The sequence below is a fragment of the Dasypus novemcinctus genome, chromosome 3 (genome assembly GCF_030445035.2).
Source record: "Dasypus novemcinctus isolate mDasNov1 chromosome 3, mDasNov1.1.hap2, whole genome shotgun sequence".
NCBI lineage: Eukaryota > Metazoa > Chordata > Mammalia > Cingulata > Dasypodidae > Dasypus > Dasypus novemcinctus.
Window position 1 is genome coordinate 47765270 of NC_080675.1, and position 24169 is coordinate 47789438.

The following is a 24169-nucleotide window of genomic DNA, read 5'->3' on the forward strand; positions in this document are numbered from 1 at the left end:
ACTGAGGTGGCTATTGCAGGATTTTAGAAATATGGAGAAGCATGGGAAAATACAATGATTACAACCTGTAGACTGTCGTTAACAATACTGTAATATTCTGCATCAATGTCAAAGATGTACAGTGTTAATAATAAGGGGGTACAGAAAAAATATGCCAAATGTATGCTATAGACCATAGTTAGAGTAATATTCTCATGATATTACCTTATAATCTCTAGCAAATGTTCCACAATGGTGTGGTGTGTTGGTGAAGGGGTGTTGTACGGGAATTCTACATGCGTCCATGATTGTTTTGTTAAGTTCATAACTTCTGTAATAAAAATGTATTTTAAAAAATGCAGTAGAGAACTTGTAACATTAATATAAAAGACAGCAGTAACCAGAGGTTCAAGGGGAGGGAGAGGAAAGAATAGGTGTAACATGGGGCATTTGGGGGACTTTACAATTGTTCTGCATGTCATTGTAAAGACAGATACAAGCCATTATACATTTTGTCAAAACTTATAAAATTGTGTAGTGCACAGTATAAACCATAATGTAAACTATTGTCCATGGTTAGTAGTAATGCTTCAATATATGTTCATCTATTGTAACAAAACTAATTAAAGATTTTGTTAATGGGGGAAATGTGGGAGGGGGAAGAATTAGGGTATATGGGAATCCCCTGTATTTTCAATGTAACATTTATATAATCTAAAACTTCTTTTAAAATAAAGAAAAATTTTTTTAAAAAGACTGCTGTTAGATGTGGACTGTGGTGCCTAAGAGTAGGATATGGTCTAAGGGTGCAGCAAGGGTCCCAGAGTTATACAAGTCTATGTCCTAATTCTGGATCTATCCCAGGCTTTGCTTGTTTTGTGCCTACAGATAAGTTTCTTGATTTCTCTGAACCTCATAAACAAAAATGGGGTTGACTACCTACTTTGAAGGGATATTGTGAGAGTTAAATGTATAAAGTGTGAGATATTGTGAGATAATTCTCACAGGTACATAAAATTACCATTATTCAGCCTTTAAAAGGATCTTGAAGGAAAAAAATGCTGTCAAGACATGGTAGCATGGTAATATCTAATGTGAAGATAATAAAACACTTTGTTACATCTATGGTATGAGCTCAATTATTTAACAAAAACTATACATGCGCACATTTAGGTAAAAGACTGAAAGCAAATGTATGCTTATGTTAATTGAGTTTGCAGTAAAGAGGACATCAAGATGGAGTCAGGAATGAAGAGTTTTAGGGGAGATAGTAACTGTGAAAGATAAAGGGAAAGGAGCCAGACTGAGTAAAAATAGCCTTCAGGTCACTATGTAGATCTGATACTGTGAAAGGAAAGAGTGGGAAAAGTAGAATTCACAAATCAGATAGGAAAAAGTCTCTGCCAACTCAAGAAGGAGCCCCGGAGAAAATATTAAACATTAGAGAAGTCCCACTTAGGACAGAATTGGCCTGGTTCAGGTACTTCTACTGGGTTCAGCTTTGGTACCATGTTCAGTACCAATTGTCCAGGAAGAACATGATCTCAACTCCAAAGATGGGGAGGATATGAAGTTGTTACTATCTGGAGACTATAAGCTAATATACTCCCTGTAGTTGAACTGCAAATTCTTCTTAAAAGGGACATCAGAAGGGCTTATCTCCAGAGCACCTATATCTATTATTCCGCAGTTGGGGAGAGTAAAAAATATTCCCATTTCCTTCTGTGGCAGCTTGATATTATTGCTGAATTCCAAAAAGATTTTTTTTTGTTTTTTGTCTTTATTTTTTTAATATTACATTAAAAAAATGTTAGGTCCCCATACACCCCCCACCCCTTTCAACCCACTCCTCCCCCCATAGCAACAATCTCCTCCATCATCATGAGACATCCATTGGATTTGGTGAATACATCTTAGAGCACAGCTACACCTCATGGTCAATGGTCCACATCATAGCCCACACTCTCCCACGTTCCATCCAGAGGGTCATGGGAGGACATACAGTGTCCAGTAACTGTCCCTGCAGCATCACCCAGGACAATTCCAAGTCCCAAAAACAGCTCCACATCTCATATCTTCCTCCCATTCCCCATAACCAGCACACCATGGTCACTTTCTCCACTCCAATGCCACATTTTCTTCGATTACTAATCACAATAGTTCATGAATAGAATATCAGTAAGTCCACTCTCATCCATATTCTATTCCTCCATCCTGTGGACCTTGGAATGGTTGTGTCCACTTCACGTCTATATCAAGAGGGGGCTTAGATTCTGCATGGATGCTGGATGCAATTCTCCTGCTTTCAGTTATAGGCACTCTTGGCTCCCTGGTGTGGTGGTTGACATTCTTCACCTCCATGTTAGATGAGTGGGGTACATCCAATAAACCAGAGTGTAGGAGCTGAAGTCTGTTGAGGCTCAGGGCCTGGCTATCACATGGTCAGTCCAGAGATTTGGATCCCCTGGGTATACTTTAGACCCCAGCACCAACTACAGTTCCGGTAAAAGTAACAGGAGAGGCTTGTGAACAAAGATCACATCTGAGTCCAGCTCCATCACACAGAAACACAAACTCCAAGGTAGGGCCAACTGACATGGCACTGAACTCCATCTGCCATGACCATAGAACCTGTGGGTCTCTGTAGCCCTCAGAAGAACCAATACCAGGGGTTGTATCTACTTTATCTGTCTCTGGGACTCTGCTCAGGTGTGCATAAGGGCAATCCCTTTGATAACCTCCCGGCTCTTTTTGGAGACTCATAGCCATATAAACTTATTTGTCCTTTCCATTTCCCCCTTTGATTCAGGTCAAAAAGCATTTTTAACTCCTGGTATTATATGTAGACTGAGATATTCTGCTGGTCCGAGTTGACCTTTTAATTCAAGGTCATTTTCTAGTTACATCATCAGCTGGTATTTGGTGGTAATCCCTTGGCGCCAGGGAGGCTCATCCCCGGGAGTCATGTCCCACGCTGGGGGGGAAGGTAACGCATTTACATGCTGAGTTTGGCTTCGAGACTGGCCACATTAGAGCAACACGGAGGCTCTCAGGAGGTAACTCTTAGGCACTCTGCAGCTGTAGGCTTTGTTCTTATTTCAGGTGCACAGGCTCACAAGCATAGTCATTAGTATCAAGGGCTCATTGTTGGACCTTGGTTCTTTTTTGGTCTTTGCCATTGCACTTGGGGGATTGTTGCTGTTCCTTTAGGGACTGTGATAGAGCTCCCCTGGCTAGAAACTCAGCGCTCCCTCAGTTGTTGTTTTCAATTGTATCCACTACGAAAATATCCAAACATTTTAATATACCCTGGATATATGCCCTGTAGAACTCCCTGCCAACCATGTATCCCCTGTCAATTACATCCCACACCAGTATTCCTTCGCTGCCATTGTTGAACCTCTCTGTGATCCAAAACTTTCTGAAAAGTGAAGCCCAATATATTGCCAGGTTCCCTTAATAGCAAAATGGAATATAGCGATGAGTTTAAAGGTTAGATATAGAATACATATTAATTTAGAAAAATTATGGTAAAAATAAATTGGGGTATCAAAAAATTTAAAAATGCAAAAGCTTTGTTTTTGATGTTTTGCCTTCTATCACTGCAATAAGTGTTGCCCTGTATGCAAATTGGCAAGGCAACTACTTCCGTCTTTTCCTCCGTGCCTACATCCTATCTTTTTCTTTTCTTTTTTCTAATTACTAAGCTTATCTTCACAAGAGTTTTAGATCACAATAATTCATATATGCAATATATAGTACTCCCACATATCCAACATAAAATCTTTTCCCTTTCACAGCAATAATCTTTTTACATATTCATATTATATTTACTGGAACTGATGTACAGATATTGAGACAATAGCTTTCAAACAAGGTAATATTTGTGTTTACATTGTGGCTTATATTTTAGACTATACAATTTTCTAAATTTTTAGTTGTCTTATATTTTACATTATGATTTACATTTTAGCCTATCAGCCCCTATATATTTTTGGTATAATTTTACATGTCTTGTATCCATCCTTGCATACTCTTGTGAAACACTTCTATTGCCCACACCGTTACATTGGTTCCATCTATTCAATACCTCTTTCCCCCTCCCCTTAGGGCCCACAGTGACAGTCAATCTTTATTGCTTGAAGGACCATGTTCAGAGATACTTAATGATTATGTTTGTAAAGTTGTCTGTTCCTCTGAGCATGATACCCTTTGATTGTAATAAACTCAGAGGTTTTACTTTTACTTGATTAAATTAAGATTAGGGCTTTGATTTGGCCACTTCAGTAAGATGTAGAGTCTCCACCCCCTTGGTGGGCAGACACACAGAAAATGACACAGCAGAGGACAGAGCTTAGTATTTGAAACTGGAGCTCCTGGGAGAGAGCCAAGCTGTTAGTCTGATAGTTTACAGTTGGCCTGTGGAGAGAGCAGAGCAGCTGAGCTCAGAAAGAGATGAGCCCTGGGAAGAGAGACAAGTCTTATGCCAGCCTACAGCTGAGATCAGAAGAAGCTGGGACCATGGAGCCTTAAGAGGAAGAGGAAGCCTGAACCATTGCAGAGAATGGCAGCCATCTTTCTCCTACTTGTGGCAACAGACTTTGGTGAGGGAAGTAACTTATTCTTTATGGCCTTGTGACTGTAAACTTTTACCCCAAATAAATACCTTTTTATAAAAGCCAACAGATTTCTGGTATTTTGCATAAACAGCCCTTTGACTGACTAATATACCTTCTTAATATATATTTTTTTAATTTTTAAAAATTCTTTTCATCAGAAAAATATTTTAAATCATGCACAGAAAATTGCTTTAAGTGTATTTTACATAAAATAAAATAACCTAAAGAAGTTGCTAGATACGTTTATAATATTTAATATTTATTAAATGCTTACTGCATTTCAATCCATACATTAAGTATAACACCTGTACATTCATATTTAATTCTTACAAATGTATTATTTTCCCATTTCATCTGTCAGAATTCTTGGAGAAAAACAATAGGATCTGACTTTAGTTAACTTAAACATAAAAGAAATTTGTAGGATGGGCATCAGGATTGAAGAGAATCTACAGGAAGGCTGAAGAACAAGATGAGGAGCTGGATCCCCAGGGTGGTGGCAGGGCAGCCAGGTCAGATGCTGCCTTTGGCTCCATTGCTCCTGGATGCCTCATGCTGCCTTTGCAGAACACTTGGCATGGAATCATTCCTTCCTCTTTCCTTATATGTGTGACTACTCCCTCAAAAGACAAAGTCTCAGCAGATGTTGTTGACAGAGGTGAGATCACATGCTGGAGCCTAAACTGAAGGATGAGAGGTGGGAGGGTATCTGACCTCTTTTTGGTCTCCATGGTGGGGAGACATTCAAAAGAAAGGAAAGAAAGGTCATATGATGGTAGGTAAGAGTAAGAAAGAAGGGGGGAGAGAAGAAAGAGTATGAGTCAGAGGAAAGGATAGGGAAAAGAGAAGTGAGAGAAAATAAATGAAAAACATTCTCCACACCCATTTTATAGATGAGATATCAGAGATTAAATAACTGCTCTCAGACTTAAAGATAATAAGGGTTAGAGTCAAGACTACATGACTTAAAAGATTTTGTTCTTTTAACCATGCTATTATTCTCCCACCCCAGACTCAGACATGCCAGAAACAGATGAGAGTACACTAGATAGAATACTAATTTCTTTATTTCCAGGGTTGCCTTACTCCCTAGACTCAAACATTCCACCCTGAGTGCATACTTGCATACTGGTTTGATTTGGCACTACCTCTGTTCCTTGAATTAAAACATACACACACACACACACACACACACACACACACACAAATTGAGAAAATGGAGCATCCCTGTGCACATAATGTAAATCAAAAAGAAAAAAAGACAAACTGATCCCAACCACAGATTGGGACATTGTAAGGTAAAGCACATTTACTTCACAAGAAGCTTCTCTCAGATCTAGCTTGACAGCCCTTCTTCTGTCCCTCCAGCCAGGCAGGAGTAAAAGCTAGCTCTAACTGTTGTGGTAATACACCAGTTTCCCATAAGAAGACTATGACTTTTCCTGGGATTTTTTTCTGCATATCAATGTGATAATCTACCTTCCTAAAGTATTTAAACTGAACATTCAATTTCCTAGAATAAGCTGTGCTACTTGGACAGTGATTTCCATGCTTTAAAAATATTCCTCATCTCTTTAAGGCAATGTCTCCTATAGATTTTTATTAAAGATCCTATTTGTCATTTTCTATTTCTCAGTTGCCTAGAACTTCAACTAATAAGCAGAGTGGCACTGGCCATTTAATTTCCTCCTCCTGAGAGTGACTTTTATCATATCTGTGCCACATGACTCACATTCTGCACACCACAATTAAGTTCCAGAAAAATGGGAATTTTCTCACAGTATTCAAAAACCAGATGGCAACTAAAATCAGAATCCAAGCAATCATCGCAGGAATTGGGGTGATGAATGCCATTGAGGGATGAGCTCCATAGCACTTTGGAATCAGGAGAGTTGAGGATGAATGTGGGAAAGTCAATTAACTTTTCTGAGCCTCAATTCCTTCACCTATAAATAAGAATACTAAACTGTGCCTCTCTCATTGTAAGCCTAAAGCTGAATAATGCGTGTGGAAGAGTTTGGAAGTAAAAAGTAAATATATAAACCATGCTATCTTTTGTAGTTGTGGACAATCTGGAAGGAGTCTGGAAAAGCTAAATGAGTTGTGTTTCAAGCCTCCTGCCTTGCAATAAATATTAAGTTTTCTTTTCCATACCTGGGACAGAACTTTCCAGGCAGCTGCCTATCATAGAGACTTCTCAGCCAGGGCAGGAGGGCATCCCTGCAGGTCAGGTGGTAGGCTGCTTCCCAGCCCAGCTGGCTCTTGGTTAACACCCATGAACCTTGGCTCAAGCAAAACAGGGGCTGCTCTACCAACACTGGGCATGAGAAATTGCCAGCCCATGCCATTTCTGTGCCCTAGGCTTTACACATCTGTCTGGGAGTGAGGATGGGAAGGAAGAGGTTGCCTAACAGGTGGTTTGTGTCCTCACACATTGCCCTTTATGTCATAGCCTTTATCACAAATTATAATCACATTCTTACATGATAAACTGTTAAAATTGGTTCCATTTCTATATTAAAAGCTCACTCAGGGCATCTATTTCTCACACATTGGGGTTCACAGCACCCTGCAAAGTTCCTATCACATAGAATTTGTGAATTTATTGTATACATTTATGACTGGTAAAAATAATAAAATATTCTTGAAAAATTTCATAATCAAATGCATTTATGGTCATATTGTGAAGAAATACTTGCCTTTCTTCCCAGCAGCCTATGAAAGTGGAACTTTAGGTAAGTGAGTTAAGAAATTGATCTTGGCTTCAAGGTCCAATGGAAACTGCATTGTTTCTATTTCATGCTTAAATCAATTATTTGAATCACTAAGATTCCCTGAGATGATGTATGAAACAGATTTTTATACTGTTTCCTATTTCAATTTCTAAAGCCTAATTCAGCAGTGGAGTGTTCAAGCGCTGGTTCATTCTTCAGAGACCATTTGGGATCAGAGTACTTTTAGACAGATCCCAGAAATTCAAGCACGCTGTTGCATAAATACATGACTGACACTCATCTCTTTGTGAGGAAAGAGACTACCATAAAAAGAGCTGCAAATCATTTATGGGGTGGGCATAAACATTTTCCAACTCACTTCCCCTTTTCCATGTATAGACAATTCACTAAACTAAGGACAGAAATTCTGGAGAGTTGTTTTGTGAAAAACATTTCCACACAGTCTATACAATTTTCCTCATAAGGCAAGAAATATGAAAATATTTGTTTTCTTTTCAGTTGTTAAAGAACAAAAAAATGACATCTCATATCCTCTTTGGCATTGATTGGGAGGAATAATGAGATTTTATAGCTTTGAGTTACTCTCTTCCCCAACCATCCCTATTAAAACTCCATCAGAAATTCAGAATTATGGCTGTTGTGTAAAGTGGATTAATCATACCATCATGGCACAGTACTTTGTAGGCCTCCGGCAAGCCTGATAACTAATGGTTTACAGCTGTCATGGGCACTGGAGGGTGGGGTGGTGCTAATAAGAAAAGCTCTAAGATATCTATTAAAGCAACTGGGATGCAAAAATAAGAAAACCAAGTTGAGTACTCCTCAGTAATAAGAACCTGATTTAATAGAAAAGCTGGTGCTGTCATGCCACTCAGCCAAGGCATGTATTGAGAAGAGGCATTACACAAATAATGCTGGAATATAGCTTGGGCTTTTGCCAAAATGCAAACAGATGTAAGGAGAAAGGAGACAGAAGCAACATGTCAGGAAAGATTTTTGCCATAAAAATAAAGATAATATCTCTGCCCATTTGCAGATAGGCATGCTTAGTTTTAAGATGCTATCAGATTTTTAAGACTCCTAAAATTATCTTTCACATAGGAATAAAGCTGGAGCTATGCATTTATACACATTTACTGAGCATATGCAGTGTGTCAGACATGCTTGACATTGGAGACAAAAAAATGATTGCCAATTTCCTGGCTTCATGAAACTCATAGGGTAATGAGAAAGTCTACATAGCATGTAAAGGGAGCTAGACTAGCCAAATGCCTCTCAGAGGGAAGAGTTTGTGTCTCCATCTTTATATATCCCTAGGCTTCAGCCCAATTCCTGGCACATGCTTATAAATACTCTTAATAAATACTGAAACGGGTGAGGACTGAAATGTTGCTATAGGAGCTCAGAGTAATGGTATCTAATCTAGTAGAAATGGGGAAGTAGAGAGGATCAGAGACAACTTTCCAGAGGAAGTGACATTTGAACAGAGTTGTTAATGCCAGGTAGAGGCTAACGCAAAAAAAGAAAGAAGAACATTCTAGGCAGTGGGAAAAGCTTGTGCAAGAGTGATTGAGAGCAAGGAACGTTCCCAGAATTACAAATACACTACTTCATTATGTCTGCAGTGTAAGGTGGGTGTAAGGGAATAGTCAGACATGAGGTTGGACAGGCAGTCAGGGACCAGATGTCATGGTAATGGGTTTGAATATTAACCTTAAGGCAATTTAAAAACCATCAAAGCATTTTAAGCAGGAAACTGACAGGATGAGATTTATAGTTTTAGAAGACCACTATGATAGCTGTGTGGAGGAGCACTTAGAGGCCAATAAAACTGTAGACAGAGAGTGAGATTCAGAGGCTTCAAAATGATGGGAGATAAAAATTGATGGGGACTTGATTTAAGGCAGTAGCAGTGTGGGCGGAGAGAAGTAAACTAATTTGAGAGATATATGGGAAGTAGAATTGGCAAAACCTGGTGATTATAAGTAGAGGTGAGAAATGAAAAAGCGTCAAGAAAAATGCTTAAGGTTCTGACTTGGGCACCTGGGAGAAGGGTGATGCTATTGATTGAGGGGAGAGGTTTGGCAGAGGTAGAGGATGAGTTTTCTAATTTATGTGATGAGCTCGAGGATCTGGGGAGATTCAGGCTAAGATACCCAGTAGATGTTGAATATTTGGGTCTGTAGATTTCAGTTCAGGGTACTAAGGGTGCAACTTTAAAAGTCACTGGCGTGTAACTTGTAGGTATAGCATAGACACTGGATGAGTTTATGCAGAAGAGTATGGAGAAAAAGGAGAGCCTGGGATAGAGTCTTGAATGGTTGGCAGAGGGAAAATAGAATAGCTCTTCTGAGGAGCTTGTTTGAAAAAATATATACAGGACAAGAAAAACAAAAAACAAAAAACAAAAAACACCAGCTTGTAGGGCAATGTTTATCCATTCAAAGGAGAAACACTGAAAAGAGATTAAGGTGAGTCACATCTTCATTCTAAGGTTATTACTTAATTTCACATTTATTGTATCTAACATCTAGATCTCTACAAAATAGATCAAACATACCAGAATTTGATATTCATTTTTTCCCCAGCACTAGTGGTATCAAAATATATCTGTTAGATGGTAATAGTTCCTAAGGATGAAAGTCTCCTACTTGAGAATTAAGGTACAAATGCAACTCATTCCTATCTTTCCATATAAACCTCCTACTTCTTATTTTGGGATATGTGTTTTTTTGTGGTGATGGAGTGAAGTGCATGAAGTCTGGGAAGAGGAAATTGTAAAAGATGCTATGAAGTGTAGACGGGTTTAAACTTTATATACTTTGGACAAAGGGTACTCTTTTGAAAATATATATTAAGATTTATATCTTAACTCTGCCTGGGTTGGTGATGTATACCATGTGATGGATAAGGTTTCTGTTACCCCATCCACTGAGGGCTCTTTCTGCTTTCCTTCTAATGTCTTCTCTGAGAATCTATTATTATGATACTCTCTGTTGTTACGATGCTCTTTAATTAACTTGGACAGTTTGAGATAAAAAGTATATTTTATTTTTCAGCCTTGGCATTTAATTTGTTGCTTTTATTCCAGGTCCAGTGTCATTGGCAAATCATCTTTAAGAAGGGAATCACCAAAATGAAATCTAGATTCTCCTTCAATTACATGCAGTTGAAAAGTCTAAAATGGTCTAGCTCAGGGCAGGTCCAGTGCTGATGAAAAAGTTGATTCTGATAAGTTCTGTTAATAAGTGAAATACTTATTTTCAGTTCATTTCTAGATATGATCATTTAAATGTACATTTCACCTAGGAAAAAAAGCAGCATAGGCTAGATACACATTAGAATAGTGTGACCTTGAAACCAAAAGGAAAATAATCCTACAAAACTTCTTCCAAGTATACTCAAAGTTGAAAGAAGCTTAAAAACCAATAGCTGTACTTTCAAACAAAGTACAATTTGAATGTCTCACAAAATGTTATTTGGTTTCCTTATCAGCAAACCTTTTAGGGCAAAAGTTACTATTACCATATTACAAACGAACAAATTGAAACACAGGGAGTAGAATAAGCAATTGACAAAGGTCAGAATTAGAGAATTGACTAAAATTCAATCCCAGGTCTTCCTTATTCACCTGCTAGAAATCATGCTTTACGCCATTCAAATGGAGAACTTGTGATTTCTAATTCTGATGTTTAAAAGATGATTGTGAAAATATACACTTTCATAATATATCAAAAGCCACTGAGTTACCACCCTTACGGAACCAATTTTGTCCAAATAAAGACATATAAAATCATCTTTTAAGCTTTTTTATTTCAAGTATGCATTAGTCAGGCTTCTCCAGAGAATAAGCACATGCACACACATTCACCAAGAAAGTTAATTTAAAGAATTGGTTCATGCAATTATAAGGGTTGGTTCATGCAATTACAAGTCTAAATTGAATTCTGAAGGACAGACGAGCAAACTAGAAATTCCGGTAAGGTGATATTGAAGTCTTGAATCTGATTTCCTTAGGGAAAGGTGGAAATTCTGCAACAGTTGACACAGAAGTCTTGAGACAGGAATTCTTCTGATCCATGGAACCCACAGTTGTCTTAAAACCTCCAATTGATTGGATGAGGCCAACCCACAGTACGGGAGTAGTCTCCTTGACTTAAAGTGAACTGATTGTTGATGCCAATCCCTTCTATGAATTACCTCCACTGCAACAACCAGGTCAGTATTTAACCAAACAAGTAGCCACCCTAACCTAGCCAAGTTGACATATAAAATTAACCGTCACAATGTCCTTTAGTTAAACATTTCTTACCTTTAAGGTATATTTCATGAGTGAAATTTAACTATTCTACCAAAAATAGCATTTATTAAATAATATAACAGAAGTCTTGATTGAGCCTTTTCCCCTTTAAAACAATTCAGTAAACTAAATTACAGCTGTTTTTCTGATTCTTTTTGGGTTAATTAACTTATCTGATATGACTATTCCAGGATAGGCAATTTGTTGGGTACATAGTGATCACATACACACACACAGAGAAAGAGAATGCTGAGACCCAAAATTAAAATAGTGCTATGAAAAATATTACCCCCAGTACTCCTTCAACTTTATAAGGATAATTTAACTTTCAACATTATTAACAGAAAGCCAACAGACCCAGAGGATGGAAGATCTGAAGCATTCTCTCTTTTGTTCTCTTCCAACAGGTTAGTCATCACTGTTCTGAAGAATAAATGGAAGAAAAATCCAATTGAATTTATATTGTCTTGAAGTATGAGATAGTTGGTAATTTTCATGTGCTGTTTCTGATTTATCCTAATGCAGACTCTATAACAAGACTTTGTAAGACTTAATATTTAGGCATATTATTAGTTTAATAACTCTATACTAAACCTACTGATCATTTAAAAATCAACTCATTTTTTTGCTTATTTTATTCATGGCTGACCAGGCATTTACACATGAATTGGTCTTCCATGCCATACTAAATCCAGGAAAATGTTTCAAATTTAACTCAAATGAAACATAATTATTTTTGTCTTATAATAATAAGCTTTACTTTTACAGAAGTCATACACTTGTCAAAGCCTATAAAACTGTACAGCACAAAGTGTAAACATGTTATTGTGCTGTTGCAACGTTTTAGCTCAACAAGTCAAGCATGAAAATATATTGTTACTAGATTAATGTTAATAACATTCTTTTTTATTAAAATATTTAATTTTAGCATTTTGAAGTTTTAAGTAATCCTTTTCTCTGAGAAATAGAATTTAATTTTTGGTTTAAGATAATGTAATAAATATTACTGCAAAATATGGACTTCAAAAGTTGGAGGACTTTCACTCCCAGACTTTAAATCATATTACCTAGCTACAGTGGTAAAAACAGTATGGTACTGGCATAAAGATAGACACATAGATCAAAGGAAGTGAATTGGTGGTTCAGAAACAGACCTTCACATCTATAGCCAAGTGATTTTGATAAGCCTGTCAAGCCCTCCTAGTTGGGGCAGAATAGTTTATTCAACAAATGGTGTTGGGAGAACTGGATATCCATAGCCAAAAGAAAGAAAGAAGACCTCTATCTCACACCTTGTACTAAAATTAACTCAAAATGGATCAAAGACCTAAATATAAAAGGAGGTACAATAAAGCTCCTAGAAGAAAATGTAGGGAAACATCTTCAAGAACTGGTGGTAGGTGGTGGATTCTTAAACTTTACACCAAAGGCACAAACAATGAAAGAAAACATGGATAAATGGGACCTCCTCAAACCTAAACATTTCTGTGATTCAAAGGACTTCATCAAGAAAGTGAAAAGGCAGCCCAGTCAATGGGAGAAAATATTTGAAAACCACTTAACTGATAAGGGTTTGATTTTCAATCTATATAAAAATATCATACAACTCAACAGTAAAAGTGTAAGCAATTAGATTAAAAAATGGGCAAAATATTTAAATAGACATTTCTCCAAAGAGGAAATACAAATGGCCAAAAAGCATATGAAAAAATGTTCCATATCACTAGCTATTAGGGAAGTGCAAATTAAAACAACAATGAGATATCATCTAACACCACAGAGAATGGCCATTATTAAAAAAGCAGACAACAATAACTGCTGGAGAGGAAGTGGAGAAATAGGAACATTCCTTCACTGTTGGTAGGAGTGTAAAATGGTGCAGCCTCTGTGGAAGACAGTTTGGCAGTTCCTCAGGAAACTAAATATAGAACTGCCATATGATCCAGAAATTCCTCTACTAGGAATATATCCAGAAGAACTAAAAACTATGATACAAGCATACATCTGCACACCAATGTTCATAGCAGTATTGTTCACAACTGCCAAAAGATGGAAACAACCCAAGTGTTCATCCACCAATGAATGGATAAACAAAATGTGGTATGTACATATGATGGAATACTATGCTGCATTAAGAAGAAATGAAATTGGGACATATGTGATAGCATGGATGAGTCTTGAATACATTATACTAAGTGAAGTAAGCCAGACACAAAAGGACAAATATTGCATGGTCTCATTAATATGAACTAAATACAAATAATAAACACATGGAATTAAAACCTAGAGTATAGGTTTAAGAGATAAGAGGAGGATTGAGAAAAGCTATGGATACTTAATGTATGTAGAAGGTTTAATTAACTTGACTGTAAATGTGTGGAGATGGATAGAGTTGATATTGAGTAGCAACTGGTTTATAAATGGGATTGTGGCTGAAAAAGGTAGTCTGGGAAAGTAAATGTCAATAGAAAGAAAGCTAAAGAATAATCTAGGGACTGAATAACACAGTGAACCCAGAGGTAATTGAGAATTGTGGTTATGGGTACAAATGCAAGAGAGTCCTTTTGTGAGCTAGAGGAGATATACATCACTATTGCAGGGTGATGGGAATACAGAGAAGGATGAGAAAACTACATTTGTTGTGACCTATAGACTGGTTAACAGCAATATTATAATATTCTTGCATCAATGCCAAAGCTGTACTGTGTTGATAATGAGAGGTGTACGGAAAAAGTGTCCCAAACATATGCTATGGACCATGATTGCTGATGACAGTTTGATGATATTGTCTCATAATCTGTAACAAATTTTCTGCTAGGGTGTGGAGTTGTATGGGAAATCTATACAATGTATCTAAACAATGTATGATTGTTTTGCAAGTTCAAAATATCTGTAACAAAAATGTATTATTAAAAAATAATATGGGTTGGGGGAAAATACACAAAATGTAAGATAAGGACTATAGTTGGTAGTAATATTTTGATGATGCTCTTGCATAGTTTGTAATAAATGTCTCATAACAATGCAAAGAGTTGGTGGAGGGGTGATGTATGAGACCCTGTGTGATGTTATGTATTTATATTTTGTACATTCACAATCTTTACTATACACTTATTGTTTATGCGTGTTCATGTATGAATGGTATACTTCAATAAAAATTTAAAAATAAAGAAATAATGGACTTCACATATTTCATTTCCTGAAAATTTGGAGAAGACTTCTTTGCCATGTCATAGATTCATGCATACCTGTAAAAATAGCAATTAGAAATGTTGCAATTTGCTTTGTTCTGCATGAGCATAAAACTGAAGTCCCTGGAGAAAAATGATCTTGAGGAACAGAGAGGCATAACTCAGATGCATGTTCAAACAAAAACACAGACAAGGATAACTTAAGAATAAAGTTTATTTTTTCTGATTAAGTGATTGGAATCTTTAGTTCTACATAGTTGCCTTTCACAGCAGTTTTATGTTACAACAAAATTATACTCAAAATAGAAAAGTTTGAGTGTGCTTATTTATCACTAACAATGCATTTCATTGTTAAACTTTTAGATCTTCATTAATCAAATGGGTAAAAAATGTGTATTTATTATAGTTTTAATTTTTACGTTACATAGTGTGAGTGAAGTAACAATTTTGAAGTTTTAAGATATTTTCCCCAGTGTTCCTAATAATTTTATTGTTTCACTTTTTAAATTAGACATGCAAATATAAATTTAATTCATTCAGATTTTATCTCTGAAAAATATATACATTTATCACAGTTGAATATAAATTTCATATATGGTTCCATCTATTTCCTTACAGTTGTCCAAACATTAATTCTAAAAGGGTCCATTTGTACTCTGCTAATTTGAGGTGATGATCTTTACCATTGATCATAGATTAAATTCCATATAATTTAATTTCTTAAATCAATTTTCATTATGCTCCATTGGACACTTTACTCTTCATTCACCAATGACTGATTATTTTGAGAAATGACATGGGAATTCCTTTCTTCATTATCCTTCTTTTATAAAACTTACCTGGATTTCTTGCTAATTTTTTCCATATGAAGTATAAAATAATTTGGTCACTCTTCTCCCAGCAAAAATCGTGCCCCTGCTCCCATGCTAGTATTTTTAAAGAACCAATTTTATTGAAGTATAATTTTAAAAAGTAAAATGTATCCATTCTAAGTGAGTAAATTAATGAATTTTTTAATACTTTTGATTTTTTAAAAAAATACTTTAGATTACATAAATGTTACAAAGAAAATATAGGGGATTCTCATACACCCACCCTCTCTCCCTTTCACAATTTCCCACATTAACAGCATCCTTCATTAGTGTGGTACATTTGCTATAATTGCTGAACGCATATTGGAGCATTGCCACCCAGTGTGGATTATAGTTTACATAATAGTTTACACTCTGTCCTGCACGATTTTGTAAATTATAACAAAAAATATAATGGCCTATATCCATCATTGCAACATCATTCAGGACAATTCCAAAGTCCCAAAAATGCCCCCATATTACACCTGTTTTTCCCTCTCCCTCCCTTCATAACCTCCAGTGGCTACTGCCTCCACATCAATGATAAAATTTCTTCCAGGGTTAATGAATTTTGATAAATGTGTATAGCTGTGCATTTTTCCAGCACCCCACAAAATTCCACTCTGGCCCAGGCATTCACTGATCTGCTTTTTGTCACTATAGATTAAAAGTTCATGCAAATGGAATCATACAGTTGGTACTCTTGTGTTTAGCTTATTCTGTTTAGCATAATGGTTTTTGAAATTAATCCATGTTGCTGAGTATACACAGTTTTACTCCATTTTATTGCTGAGTCACATTCCATTGAATGAAAATATCATTTTTTGTTTATTCATTCAGCCTTTGATAGACATTTAGGTTCGTTCCAGTTTTAAGCTATTATGAGTAAAGCTGCTAAAAATAAACTTAGTATTTGTCTGGATATAAGTTTACATTACTTTTGAGTAAAAATATGTGAGTGAAATTGACAAGTCATATGATAAGTGAAACAACCAAACTCTTTTAAAAACTGGTTGTACCATTTTACATTCCTACTAGCAAAGTTTGCGAGTTCCAGTTGTGCCACATGTCTGCCAATTTGTGGAGTTTTTTATCCTGTTTAATTTCAGCCACATTGGTGAATATTAAGTAATGTCTTATTGTGAATTAATTTGCATTTTCTGATGATTAATGAATGTTCAGCATCTCTTCATGTGCTCATTGACCACTGATGTATCACTTTTTGTCGAGTATCTGTTGAAATATAGTTACACATTTTAAAATTTTGTTCTTTGTCTACCTATTGAGTTATAAGAGTTCTCTATATATTGGGGGATAAAAGTCCTCTGCAGATGGATGATTACAACCAATTTCTCTTTCAGTTTCCTTTATCAATTGTTCACTCCTAGTCTATAGAAAATACAATCTTTGTATGTTAAGCATGTATCCTAGAACTTGTTAAATTCAATTAATCTACTATAGGTCATTTAGAATTTTTTAGGTACACAATTATGTTGTCTGGATAAAAAGACTATTTTACTTACTCTTGTGTAACCTGTATGTTTTTCTTTCTTTTTCTTGAGAAGTACTATGTAGGAACTCAAGTAAAATATTGAACGGAAATGGTATGAACACACATGCTTGCCTTGTTTAGTCTTTCACCAATAAGTATAGTCATAATCTTAAACACATACCCTTTATCAAGTTAAGTATTCCCTTGTATTCCTTGTTTGCTTAGAGTATGAATTTCAATTTTGTTAATACTATTTCTACAGTTTCAGAGTTGATGTTTTTTTCTTTACTCTGTAAGTACAGTGAATTACATTGATTATTTTTTTAATGTTAAGCCAATCTTGCATCTTAATATAAATCCAACTTGATCATGATGTATTATACTTTTTATATAGTGTTAGATTTAATTTGTTAATGTGTTAAAGATTTTTGAATCTATGTTTTGGGGGGATATTTGTGTATAACCTTTTTCTTTTAATGACTTTGTCTGGTTTTGATATCAGGATATTGCTTACTTCAAAAATTTTATTGACTTTTTCCTTATACCTCCATTGATTGAGTAGAATTGGTATTATATTTCCCCCCCCTGAGATGGTCCCCTCATCTGTTTGCTCATTTTTTTTGCTCATTGTCTGCTTATTGTCTGTTCGTTGTTTGCTTGTCTTCTTTAAGATGTACCAGGAACTGAGCCTGAGACCTCCTGTGTGGGAGGTGGGCACTCAATTACTTAAGCCACATCACTCCCCAGATTGGTATTATTTATTCTTAAATGTTAGATAGAATTAATCAGTAAATTAATATAGACTTAGAGCATACCTGTGGGAATTTAAAAATTATTAATTTCTATATCTTCTGGTGTCCAATATAATAAGTTGTGTCATTCAAGGAGTTAATCAATTTCACCCAAATTGACAAGTTTATTGGTGAAATTTAAGCAAAATATTCCCTTATTATCAATTTTAATGTTTGTAGGATCTTAAGTTATGTCCATTCTTTCATTTCTGATATTGGTAATTTGTGTCTCTTCTCTTTCTCTTTCTCTTTCTCTCTTTTTCCCCTCATCAGACTAGCTAAAGTCTTGTCAATTTTACTGATTATTTTTTTTTTAAGTTTTGGTTTCATTGATTTATTTTTCTTCTTGTTTATCCCTTTCTAATCCACCGATTTCTGCTCTTATATTTATTATTACTTCCCTTCTACTTACTGTGGGCTTGACTTGATCTTTCTTAAGATTTTAAAGGTGGAAACACAGATTATTGAATTTACCCCTATCTTCTTTTCTAATATAAGCATTTTGGGTTAAACATTACTCTCTATGTCCTACTTTAGCTGCAACCCACAAATTTTGATTTGATGTATTTTGTCATCATTCTTTTCAAAATATTTTCTAAATTACCACTTTATTTCTATTTGGTCTTAGGTTATTTAGAAGTTTGCTTATTGCTCAAGTACTAGGGGATTTTCCATAAATATTTTGCCATTTATTTCTAATTGAATCTTTTTTGACCAAAGGAAATACTCTGTTATTTCAATTATTTAAAATTGATGAGTATTGTATTAAAGCCCAGCAAATGGTCTTTATTGAAGAAATTTTCCATTTGCCCTTGAAAAGATTGTGTGTTTTCTAGGTGTTGGGTAGAATACTCCACAAATATCAATTAGTTCGATTGTGTTAATAGTATTGTTCATGCCTGCTATTCTTTGTTGATTTCTGTCTACTTCTACCAATTACTGACTAAGAAGAACTGAAGCCTCCATCTATAATTGTGGAACTATCCCTTTCCCCCCTCAGTTCTGTAGGTTTTGGCTTCAATTGCTATCTATTTTAGTTTCCTAGCTGCTGAAACAAATATAAAATAAGTTGGCTTAAACAATGGGAATTTGTTGGTTCATGGATTTGAGGCTAGAAGTTCAAAATTCAGGCATCAGTAAGGAAATGCTTTCTCCCTAAAGACTGTGGAATTCTAGGGCTGGCTGTCATTGAACCTTGATCCTTGGCTTTTCTGTCACATGGCAACATACATGGTGATGTCTCCTCCTTTCTCCTGTGGGTTCCTTTGAGTTCTGATTTCTTGTTTCTGCTATGCTTTCTTTCTGTGGCCTTCTCCAGCAATTGAATGAAGACTCATCCTAATTCAGTTGCCCATGCCTTAACTAAAAATAACCTCATCAAAACATCCTAAATGAAATCCTACTTACAATAGGTTCATACCCTTAGGAATGGATAAGGACCAGGAAAATGTTTTTCTGGAGTACCAAACTCTAAGCCACAATTATTACTTTGAGGCTTCAAGTAAATGGATCTTTTTTACACATGCATTAAGGATTTTTATGTAGTATTGATAAATTAACCATTTATCACTATGAAGTATCTATCATTTTTTCTAGTAATAATCCTTGTTCTACAGTCTTCTTTGCTATTAATTTAATGACTCCAATTTTATTATAAGTTTACATGATATATCTTTTTTCATCCTTTACTTTCAAGCTATTTGTTTATTTGTATTTAAAATGTTTATCTTGCAAGTAGCATATCTGGATCTTATTTTTATCCTGTCTTTTGAATGTTCAGAGTATTTATATTTAATGTAATTATTTATATGCCTATGTTTGAATTCAGCATCTTGATATGCATTTTTCATTTCCTCTGTATTTTTTATTCTATTTTCTTCTTTTCCTGTCTTCTTTTTGGATGGTTAGGACCTTTCAGCTTTTCATTTATTTCTCCTTTTGTCATACTAGCTTCTTAATGTTTTTTGCTTTAATGTTACTGCTTGATCTAGAGTTACAATATACATCTTTGTCTAGCATACCTTCAAAGATTACCATACCACTCCCAAAATAATATAATAAACTTAGAGTAGTATGTTTCCATTTACTCCTCCTATCTTTTGATTATTGCTTTTATACCTTTTATATCTATATATATTATACAGCTAAAACATATTGATATTATTTTTTATTATCTTTTAGAAACATTTATAAAAAAGAAAGTGCCTTTTATACTTATCCCTACATTTACCTTTCCAAATATACTTTATTGATTTATATGGATCCAAGTTTTCATTTGAATACATTTTTCCAGTTCAGTTGCTTTTATGATTTTTTTTAACTTTATAGCACGTTTTCAGTAATTTCATAATAATAATCCTTGGAGTGGTTTTTTATGTTTCTCTTGCTTGAAGTTAATTGAGCTTCTTGGATCTTGAGGTTTATAATTTTAATAAAATTTAGAAACATTATAGTTATTTGATAAAAATATTTTATCTCTTTGACACACTCTTCTTTGAATACTATGATTAACAATGTTAGGATAATTCATGTAGTCCCAGAGGTCACTGAAGAACTGTTTATTTTTCCACATCATTTTGCTCACTGTTCTTCAAATCCTGTGCCTTTCATTACAAATGTCCAGAAACAGAAGTCCTCCCATTACTATTTTATTTCTATAGATTTAAATGTTAAATAGTTATATTCTTGGAATATAAGACATTATATTTTTAATTCCTATTAGGAAGTATAACCATAAAGGGAAATGAAACATATCATCCAAACTGGGAACATAATTTCTAAGTATATTCATAAATACAGTTTTAGTTGCTCAAGAATATGTTTATACTATGTATACATGCTTGTAACCTTAATTAATAATTATAATAGAAAACCAAAGATCACCAAATATTTGAGGAAAATAAGCAGAACAAATAAATCCAAAATGAAATAACAGAACAAATACCCCTGAACAAAACAGAGGAAATTATGAGAAAGAAGATTACTGCAAAATAATTCAAATTGCTATACACAGAGAGATGTTAAAAAAAATTCTGCATTCTTAAATAACAGGCTGATATGCAAAAGAAATCATCAGAAACTAAAACAATAAAACATTAAGTATTGACAAAATAAATTCAACATATGAAGTTAAAATTGTAGATTTATTGTTCTAACATTTATAGCAGCATCCTAAATATATCAGCCACCTTGTAAATAACACAAAGTGGACACAACAGGAGAGAAATTAAGTGGCCAGCTCAGCTCAATATGAGTTTGTCATCTTTATTACTATGAAAATAACCCCAAAACCCTCCTGATGGTCGGAAACATCATTATGGTAAAGAAGTATATTATTAATAACCAAATTTTTTTCCAAAACAAACTCATGCATGTGCTTCCTATCTGTGCATCCTCTGAACTATTTATAGTTCCATTGTGCTAGTCAGAAGAGAAAAGGCTTCCAAGATTTAGTTTAGACCAGAAAAGTATTAGACTCCATTAATAAAGGCAAAGATAAAGGACCTGAATTTTCCCTTTTTTAGAGAAGTTGTTGATTTATAGATCATGTACAAAATACAGTATGCCCGTACACCAACCCACCACCAACATCTTGCATTGGTGTGGGACAGTCGTTACAATTGAAGATAGCACATTGTTATAGTTACATTTTTAAAGTTCATGGGTTAGCTTAGGGTTCATTGTGTGGTTCCATGGATTTTTATAAAATTTTTATTCTGCTTCCATGTATATAATCTAACATTTCCCTTTTAATCAAACTCATATATATATTTCAGTGCTGTGTAGTCACAGTGTTGTATATTGTATATTGTGACCTGTCGTATATTGCATATTGTGACCTTGATCAGCCTTGTTATATTGTGAGTCAGTATTTCAGATTAAGTTTTAATTCTGATTACCTGTGCTTTGAGGTATAAATTTTTAGAAGTGAAGCTGAATAGCAGAAAGAAAACTTTTACTTGTATATGTACAATTATAAAATCAGAACCAATCCATTAATAAATTATTGTTTGAAGACTGACAATAGAAGCAATAGAAGAATTTGATTGTCTGGGTCAGATTACTGAGCATGGAAAGTTTGCTGTGAGTGAAATTAAATTACATAAAACAAACACTGATGAATCGTTAACACCAGGCCAATGTTTACACTAAATCAAATCAGTTGTGCTACTGTAGACACAAGTTAATAAACTAGATTGGACTTTGTTTCCTTATGATCATTAGTATAAGAATGTTTATCATCTTAACTCTGATAAAGCCACTTCTCATGAATCAAAGTAATGAGTTTAAGTCATCAAAATGTCTCAAATAATCATCATTAGCATCTAGTATTTTATATATCTAGGATACTTTGCAGTCAACTTGCTTTTTCTTCAAATCACTGCCCAAGGCTTTCTTGTGTCTTGGTCCAGTTTTCGTTATTGCTGTTTACCAACATGCAAATAGGTTATTTTTAACAATTTCTTATTGTTTTTATAAGTCTAGGGTTTGAAAATGAGGAACAATATTTAAAATGGTGGCATTACTCAAGACTTATCATCACAATTATGAAAATAATATGGCTGAATACCAATAAAGCTATTTCTTTCTTTTTGGGGTATTGAAAACTCTTGCACACACTGATTTATCTTTTAACTATCAGAGTTTATTATAGAAAGAATTTGATGACATTCATTTGCCTCTTAGTTTCTATTGATCCCCATTTCAGAGATACTTTTATTTTAAATGATGTTTCTAATTTGAATTTGTGTCCCAACAATGGAATTTCTGGCATCAGTAATTGGGTCTAATATATATTTCAGAAGCAATAAGTACTAACAATTATCCTTAAACGTACACATAGATATTTGTAGTGCTGTCAATTAAAAGAAACTTCCTTTTTTACGTTAATTCCATAGAGAAGGGAAGTTGAAAGACATGACTCATGGAGGAAGATGTTCTAGACCAGGTAGCTCCTGGGAGGAATCTCTTTAAGCGGCAGTCTGAAATTCTTCATTGGCCTACATGAGACCTGCCTACTGGCCTGGATGTCCCTTTCAGCTCTTCCTAAAGAACCTCATCTCTCCATTCTGAATTTCCTCATTTCCTCCTCATTCTCCATTCCTATCTCCCTTCCCTTTCCAGTATACATTAAATGAGATCACATAAGTAAAGATTTAGCACAGTTTCAGCAAATGGTTTGTAATAATTTACTTCATTCAGAAGTAAAAATATAATGGCAAAATTTCCTCCTCTGGTCCTTTTATTGCCTACTTGTCTTCTTTGTCCAAGTCATTTAAAGTCACAGTCACTGAGGTGAATCGATGATGCTCCCCTCTTCCTACTCCTCCTACCTCTTTCAATTAAGGTGTATTTTCCCTATAATAAGATTTTCCCTTGTCACATTGTATGATGCTCATGTTGCCACTTTAAAGATCAGAAATTGGACTCCCAACCTATAAATACCAACCATTCCCAGTTGCACAAAATGTTTTTACTATCTAAGGTTTTTCATATTAATATATACTGTGCTGACCAATCAAAGCAGAGGGACCTGAAGTAGTCAAATACCTCCATCAGGAAATAGTGGGTGGGCAGGTTGAGAAGCATAAAAACCTTAAATCCAGATTTACAGTGTGTTGCTGTATAGAGTGAGAATAGGCAGAGGACAGTGCAGATAGGCTCTTGGGGAGATGGTCCATGTCTCAGTCTGTCAGGCTACTATGACAAATGCCACACAATGGGATGACTTAAATAATGGGAACTTGTTAGTGCATGGTTTTGAGGCTAGGAATATGTTGACCTCGGGGTACGTAATTAAATCTACCAAAATCCAGATTGCCACCTTTTAAATATGTGAGTGGGCAGGGTTGTGTCATTTCAAATGACTTACCTGCTTCTGTACAAGACACTAAGCTAGGTGCCATGGAGGACAGGATGAAAAATACCATAAACGAAATATTTATCTCTAAAGAGCCTGCAAAGAGTATGTCATCTAGTTGAAACATTGAGACAATTAGCCAAATGCTACAACACAATATTAGAAAATGTCAAACAAAATTCTTCTGATTTCCTACAATCTTAATAAGAATATAATTTTGTATGCATGTAACTGAGTGTTTTACATTATAAATTCCTACTGGATACAGTATAAGAGAATGGACTATAATGAAGATAATTATAATCAGCATCTCATGAAACTGAAGTTGGTGAAATTTTTTTGTTTTATTAA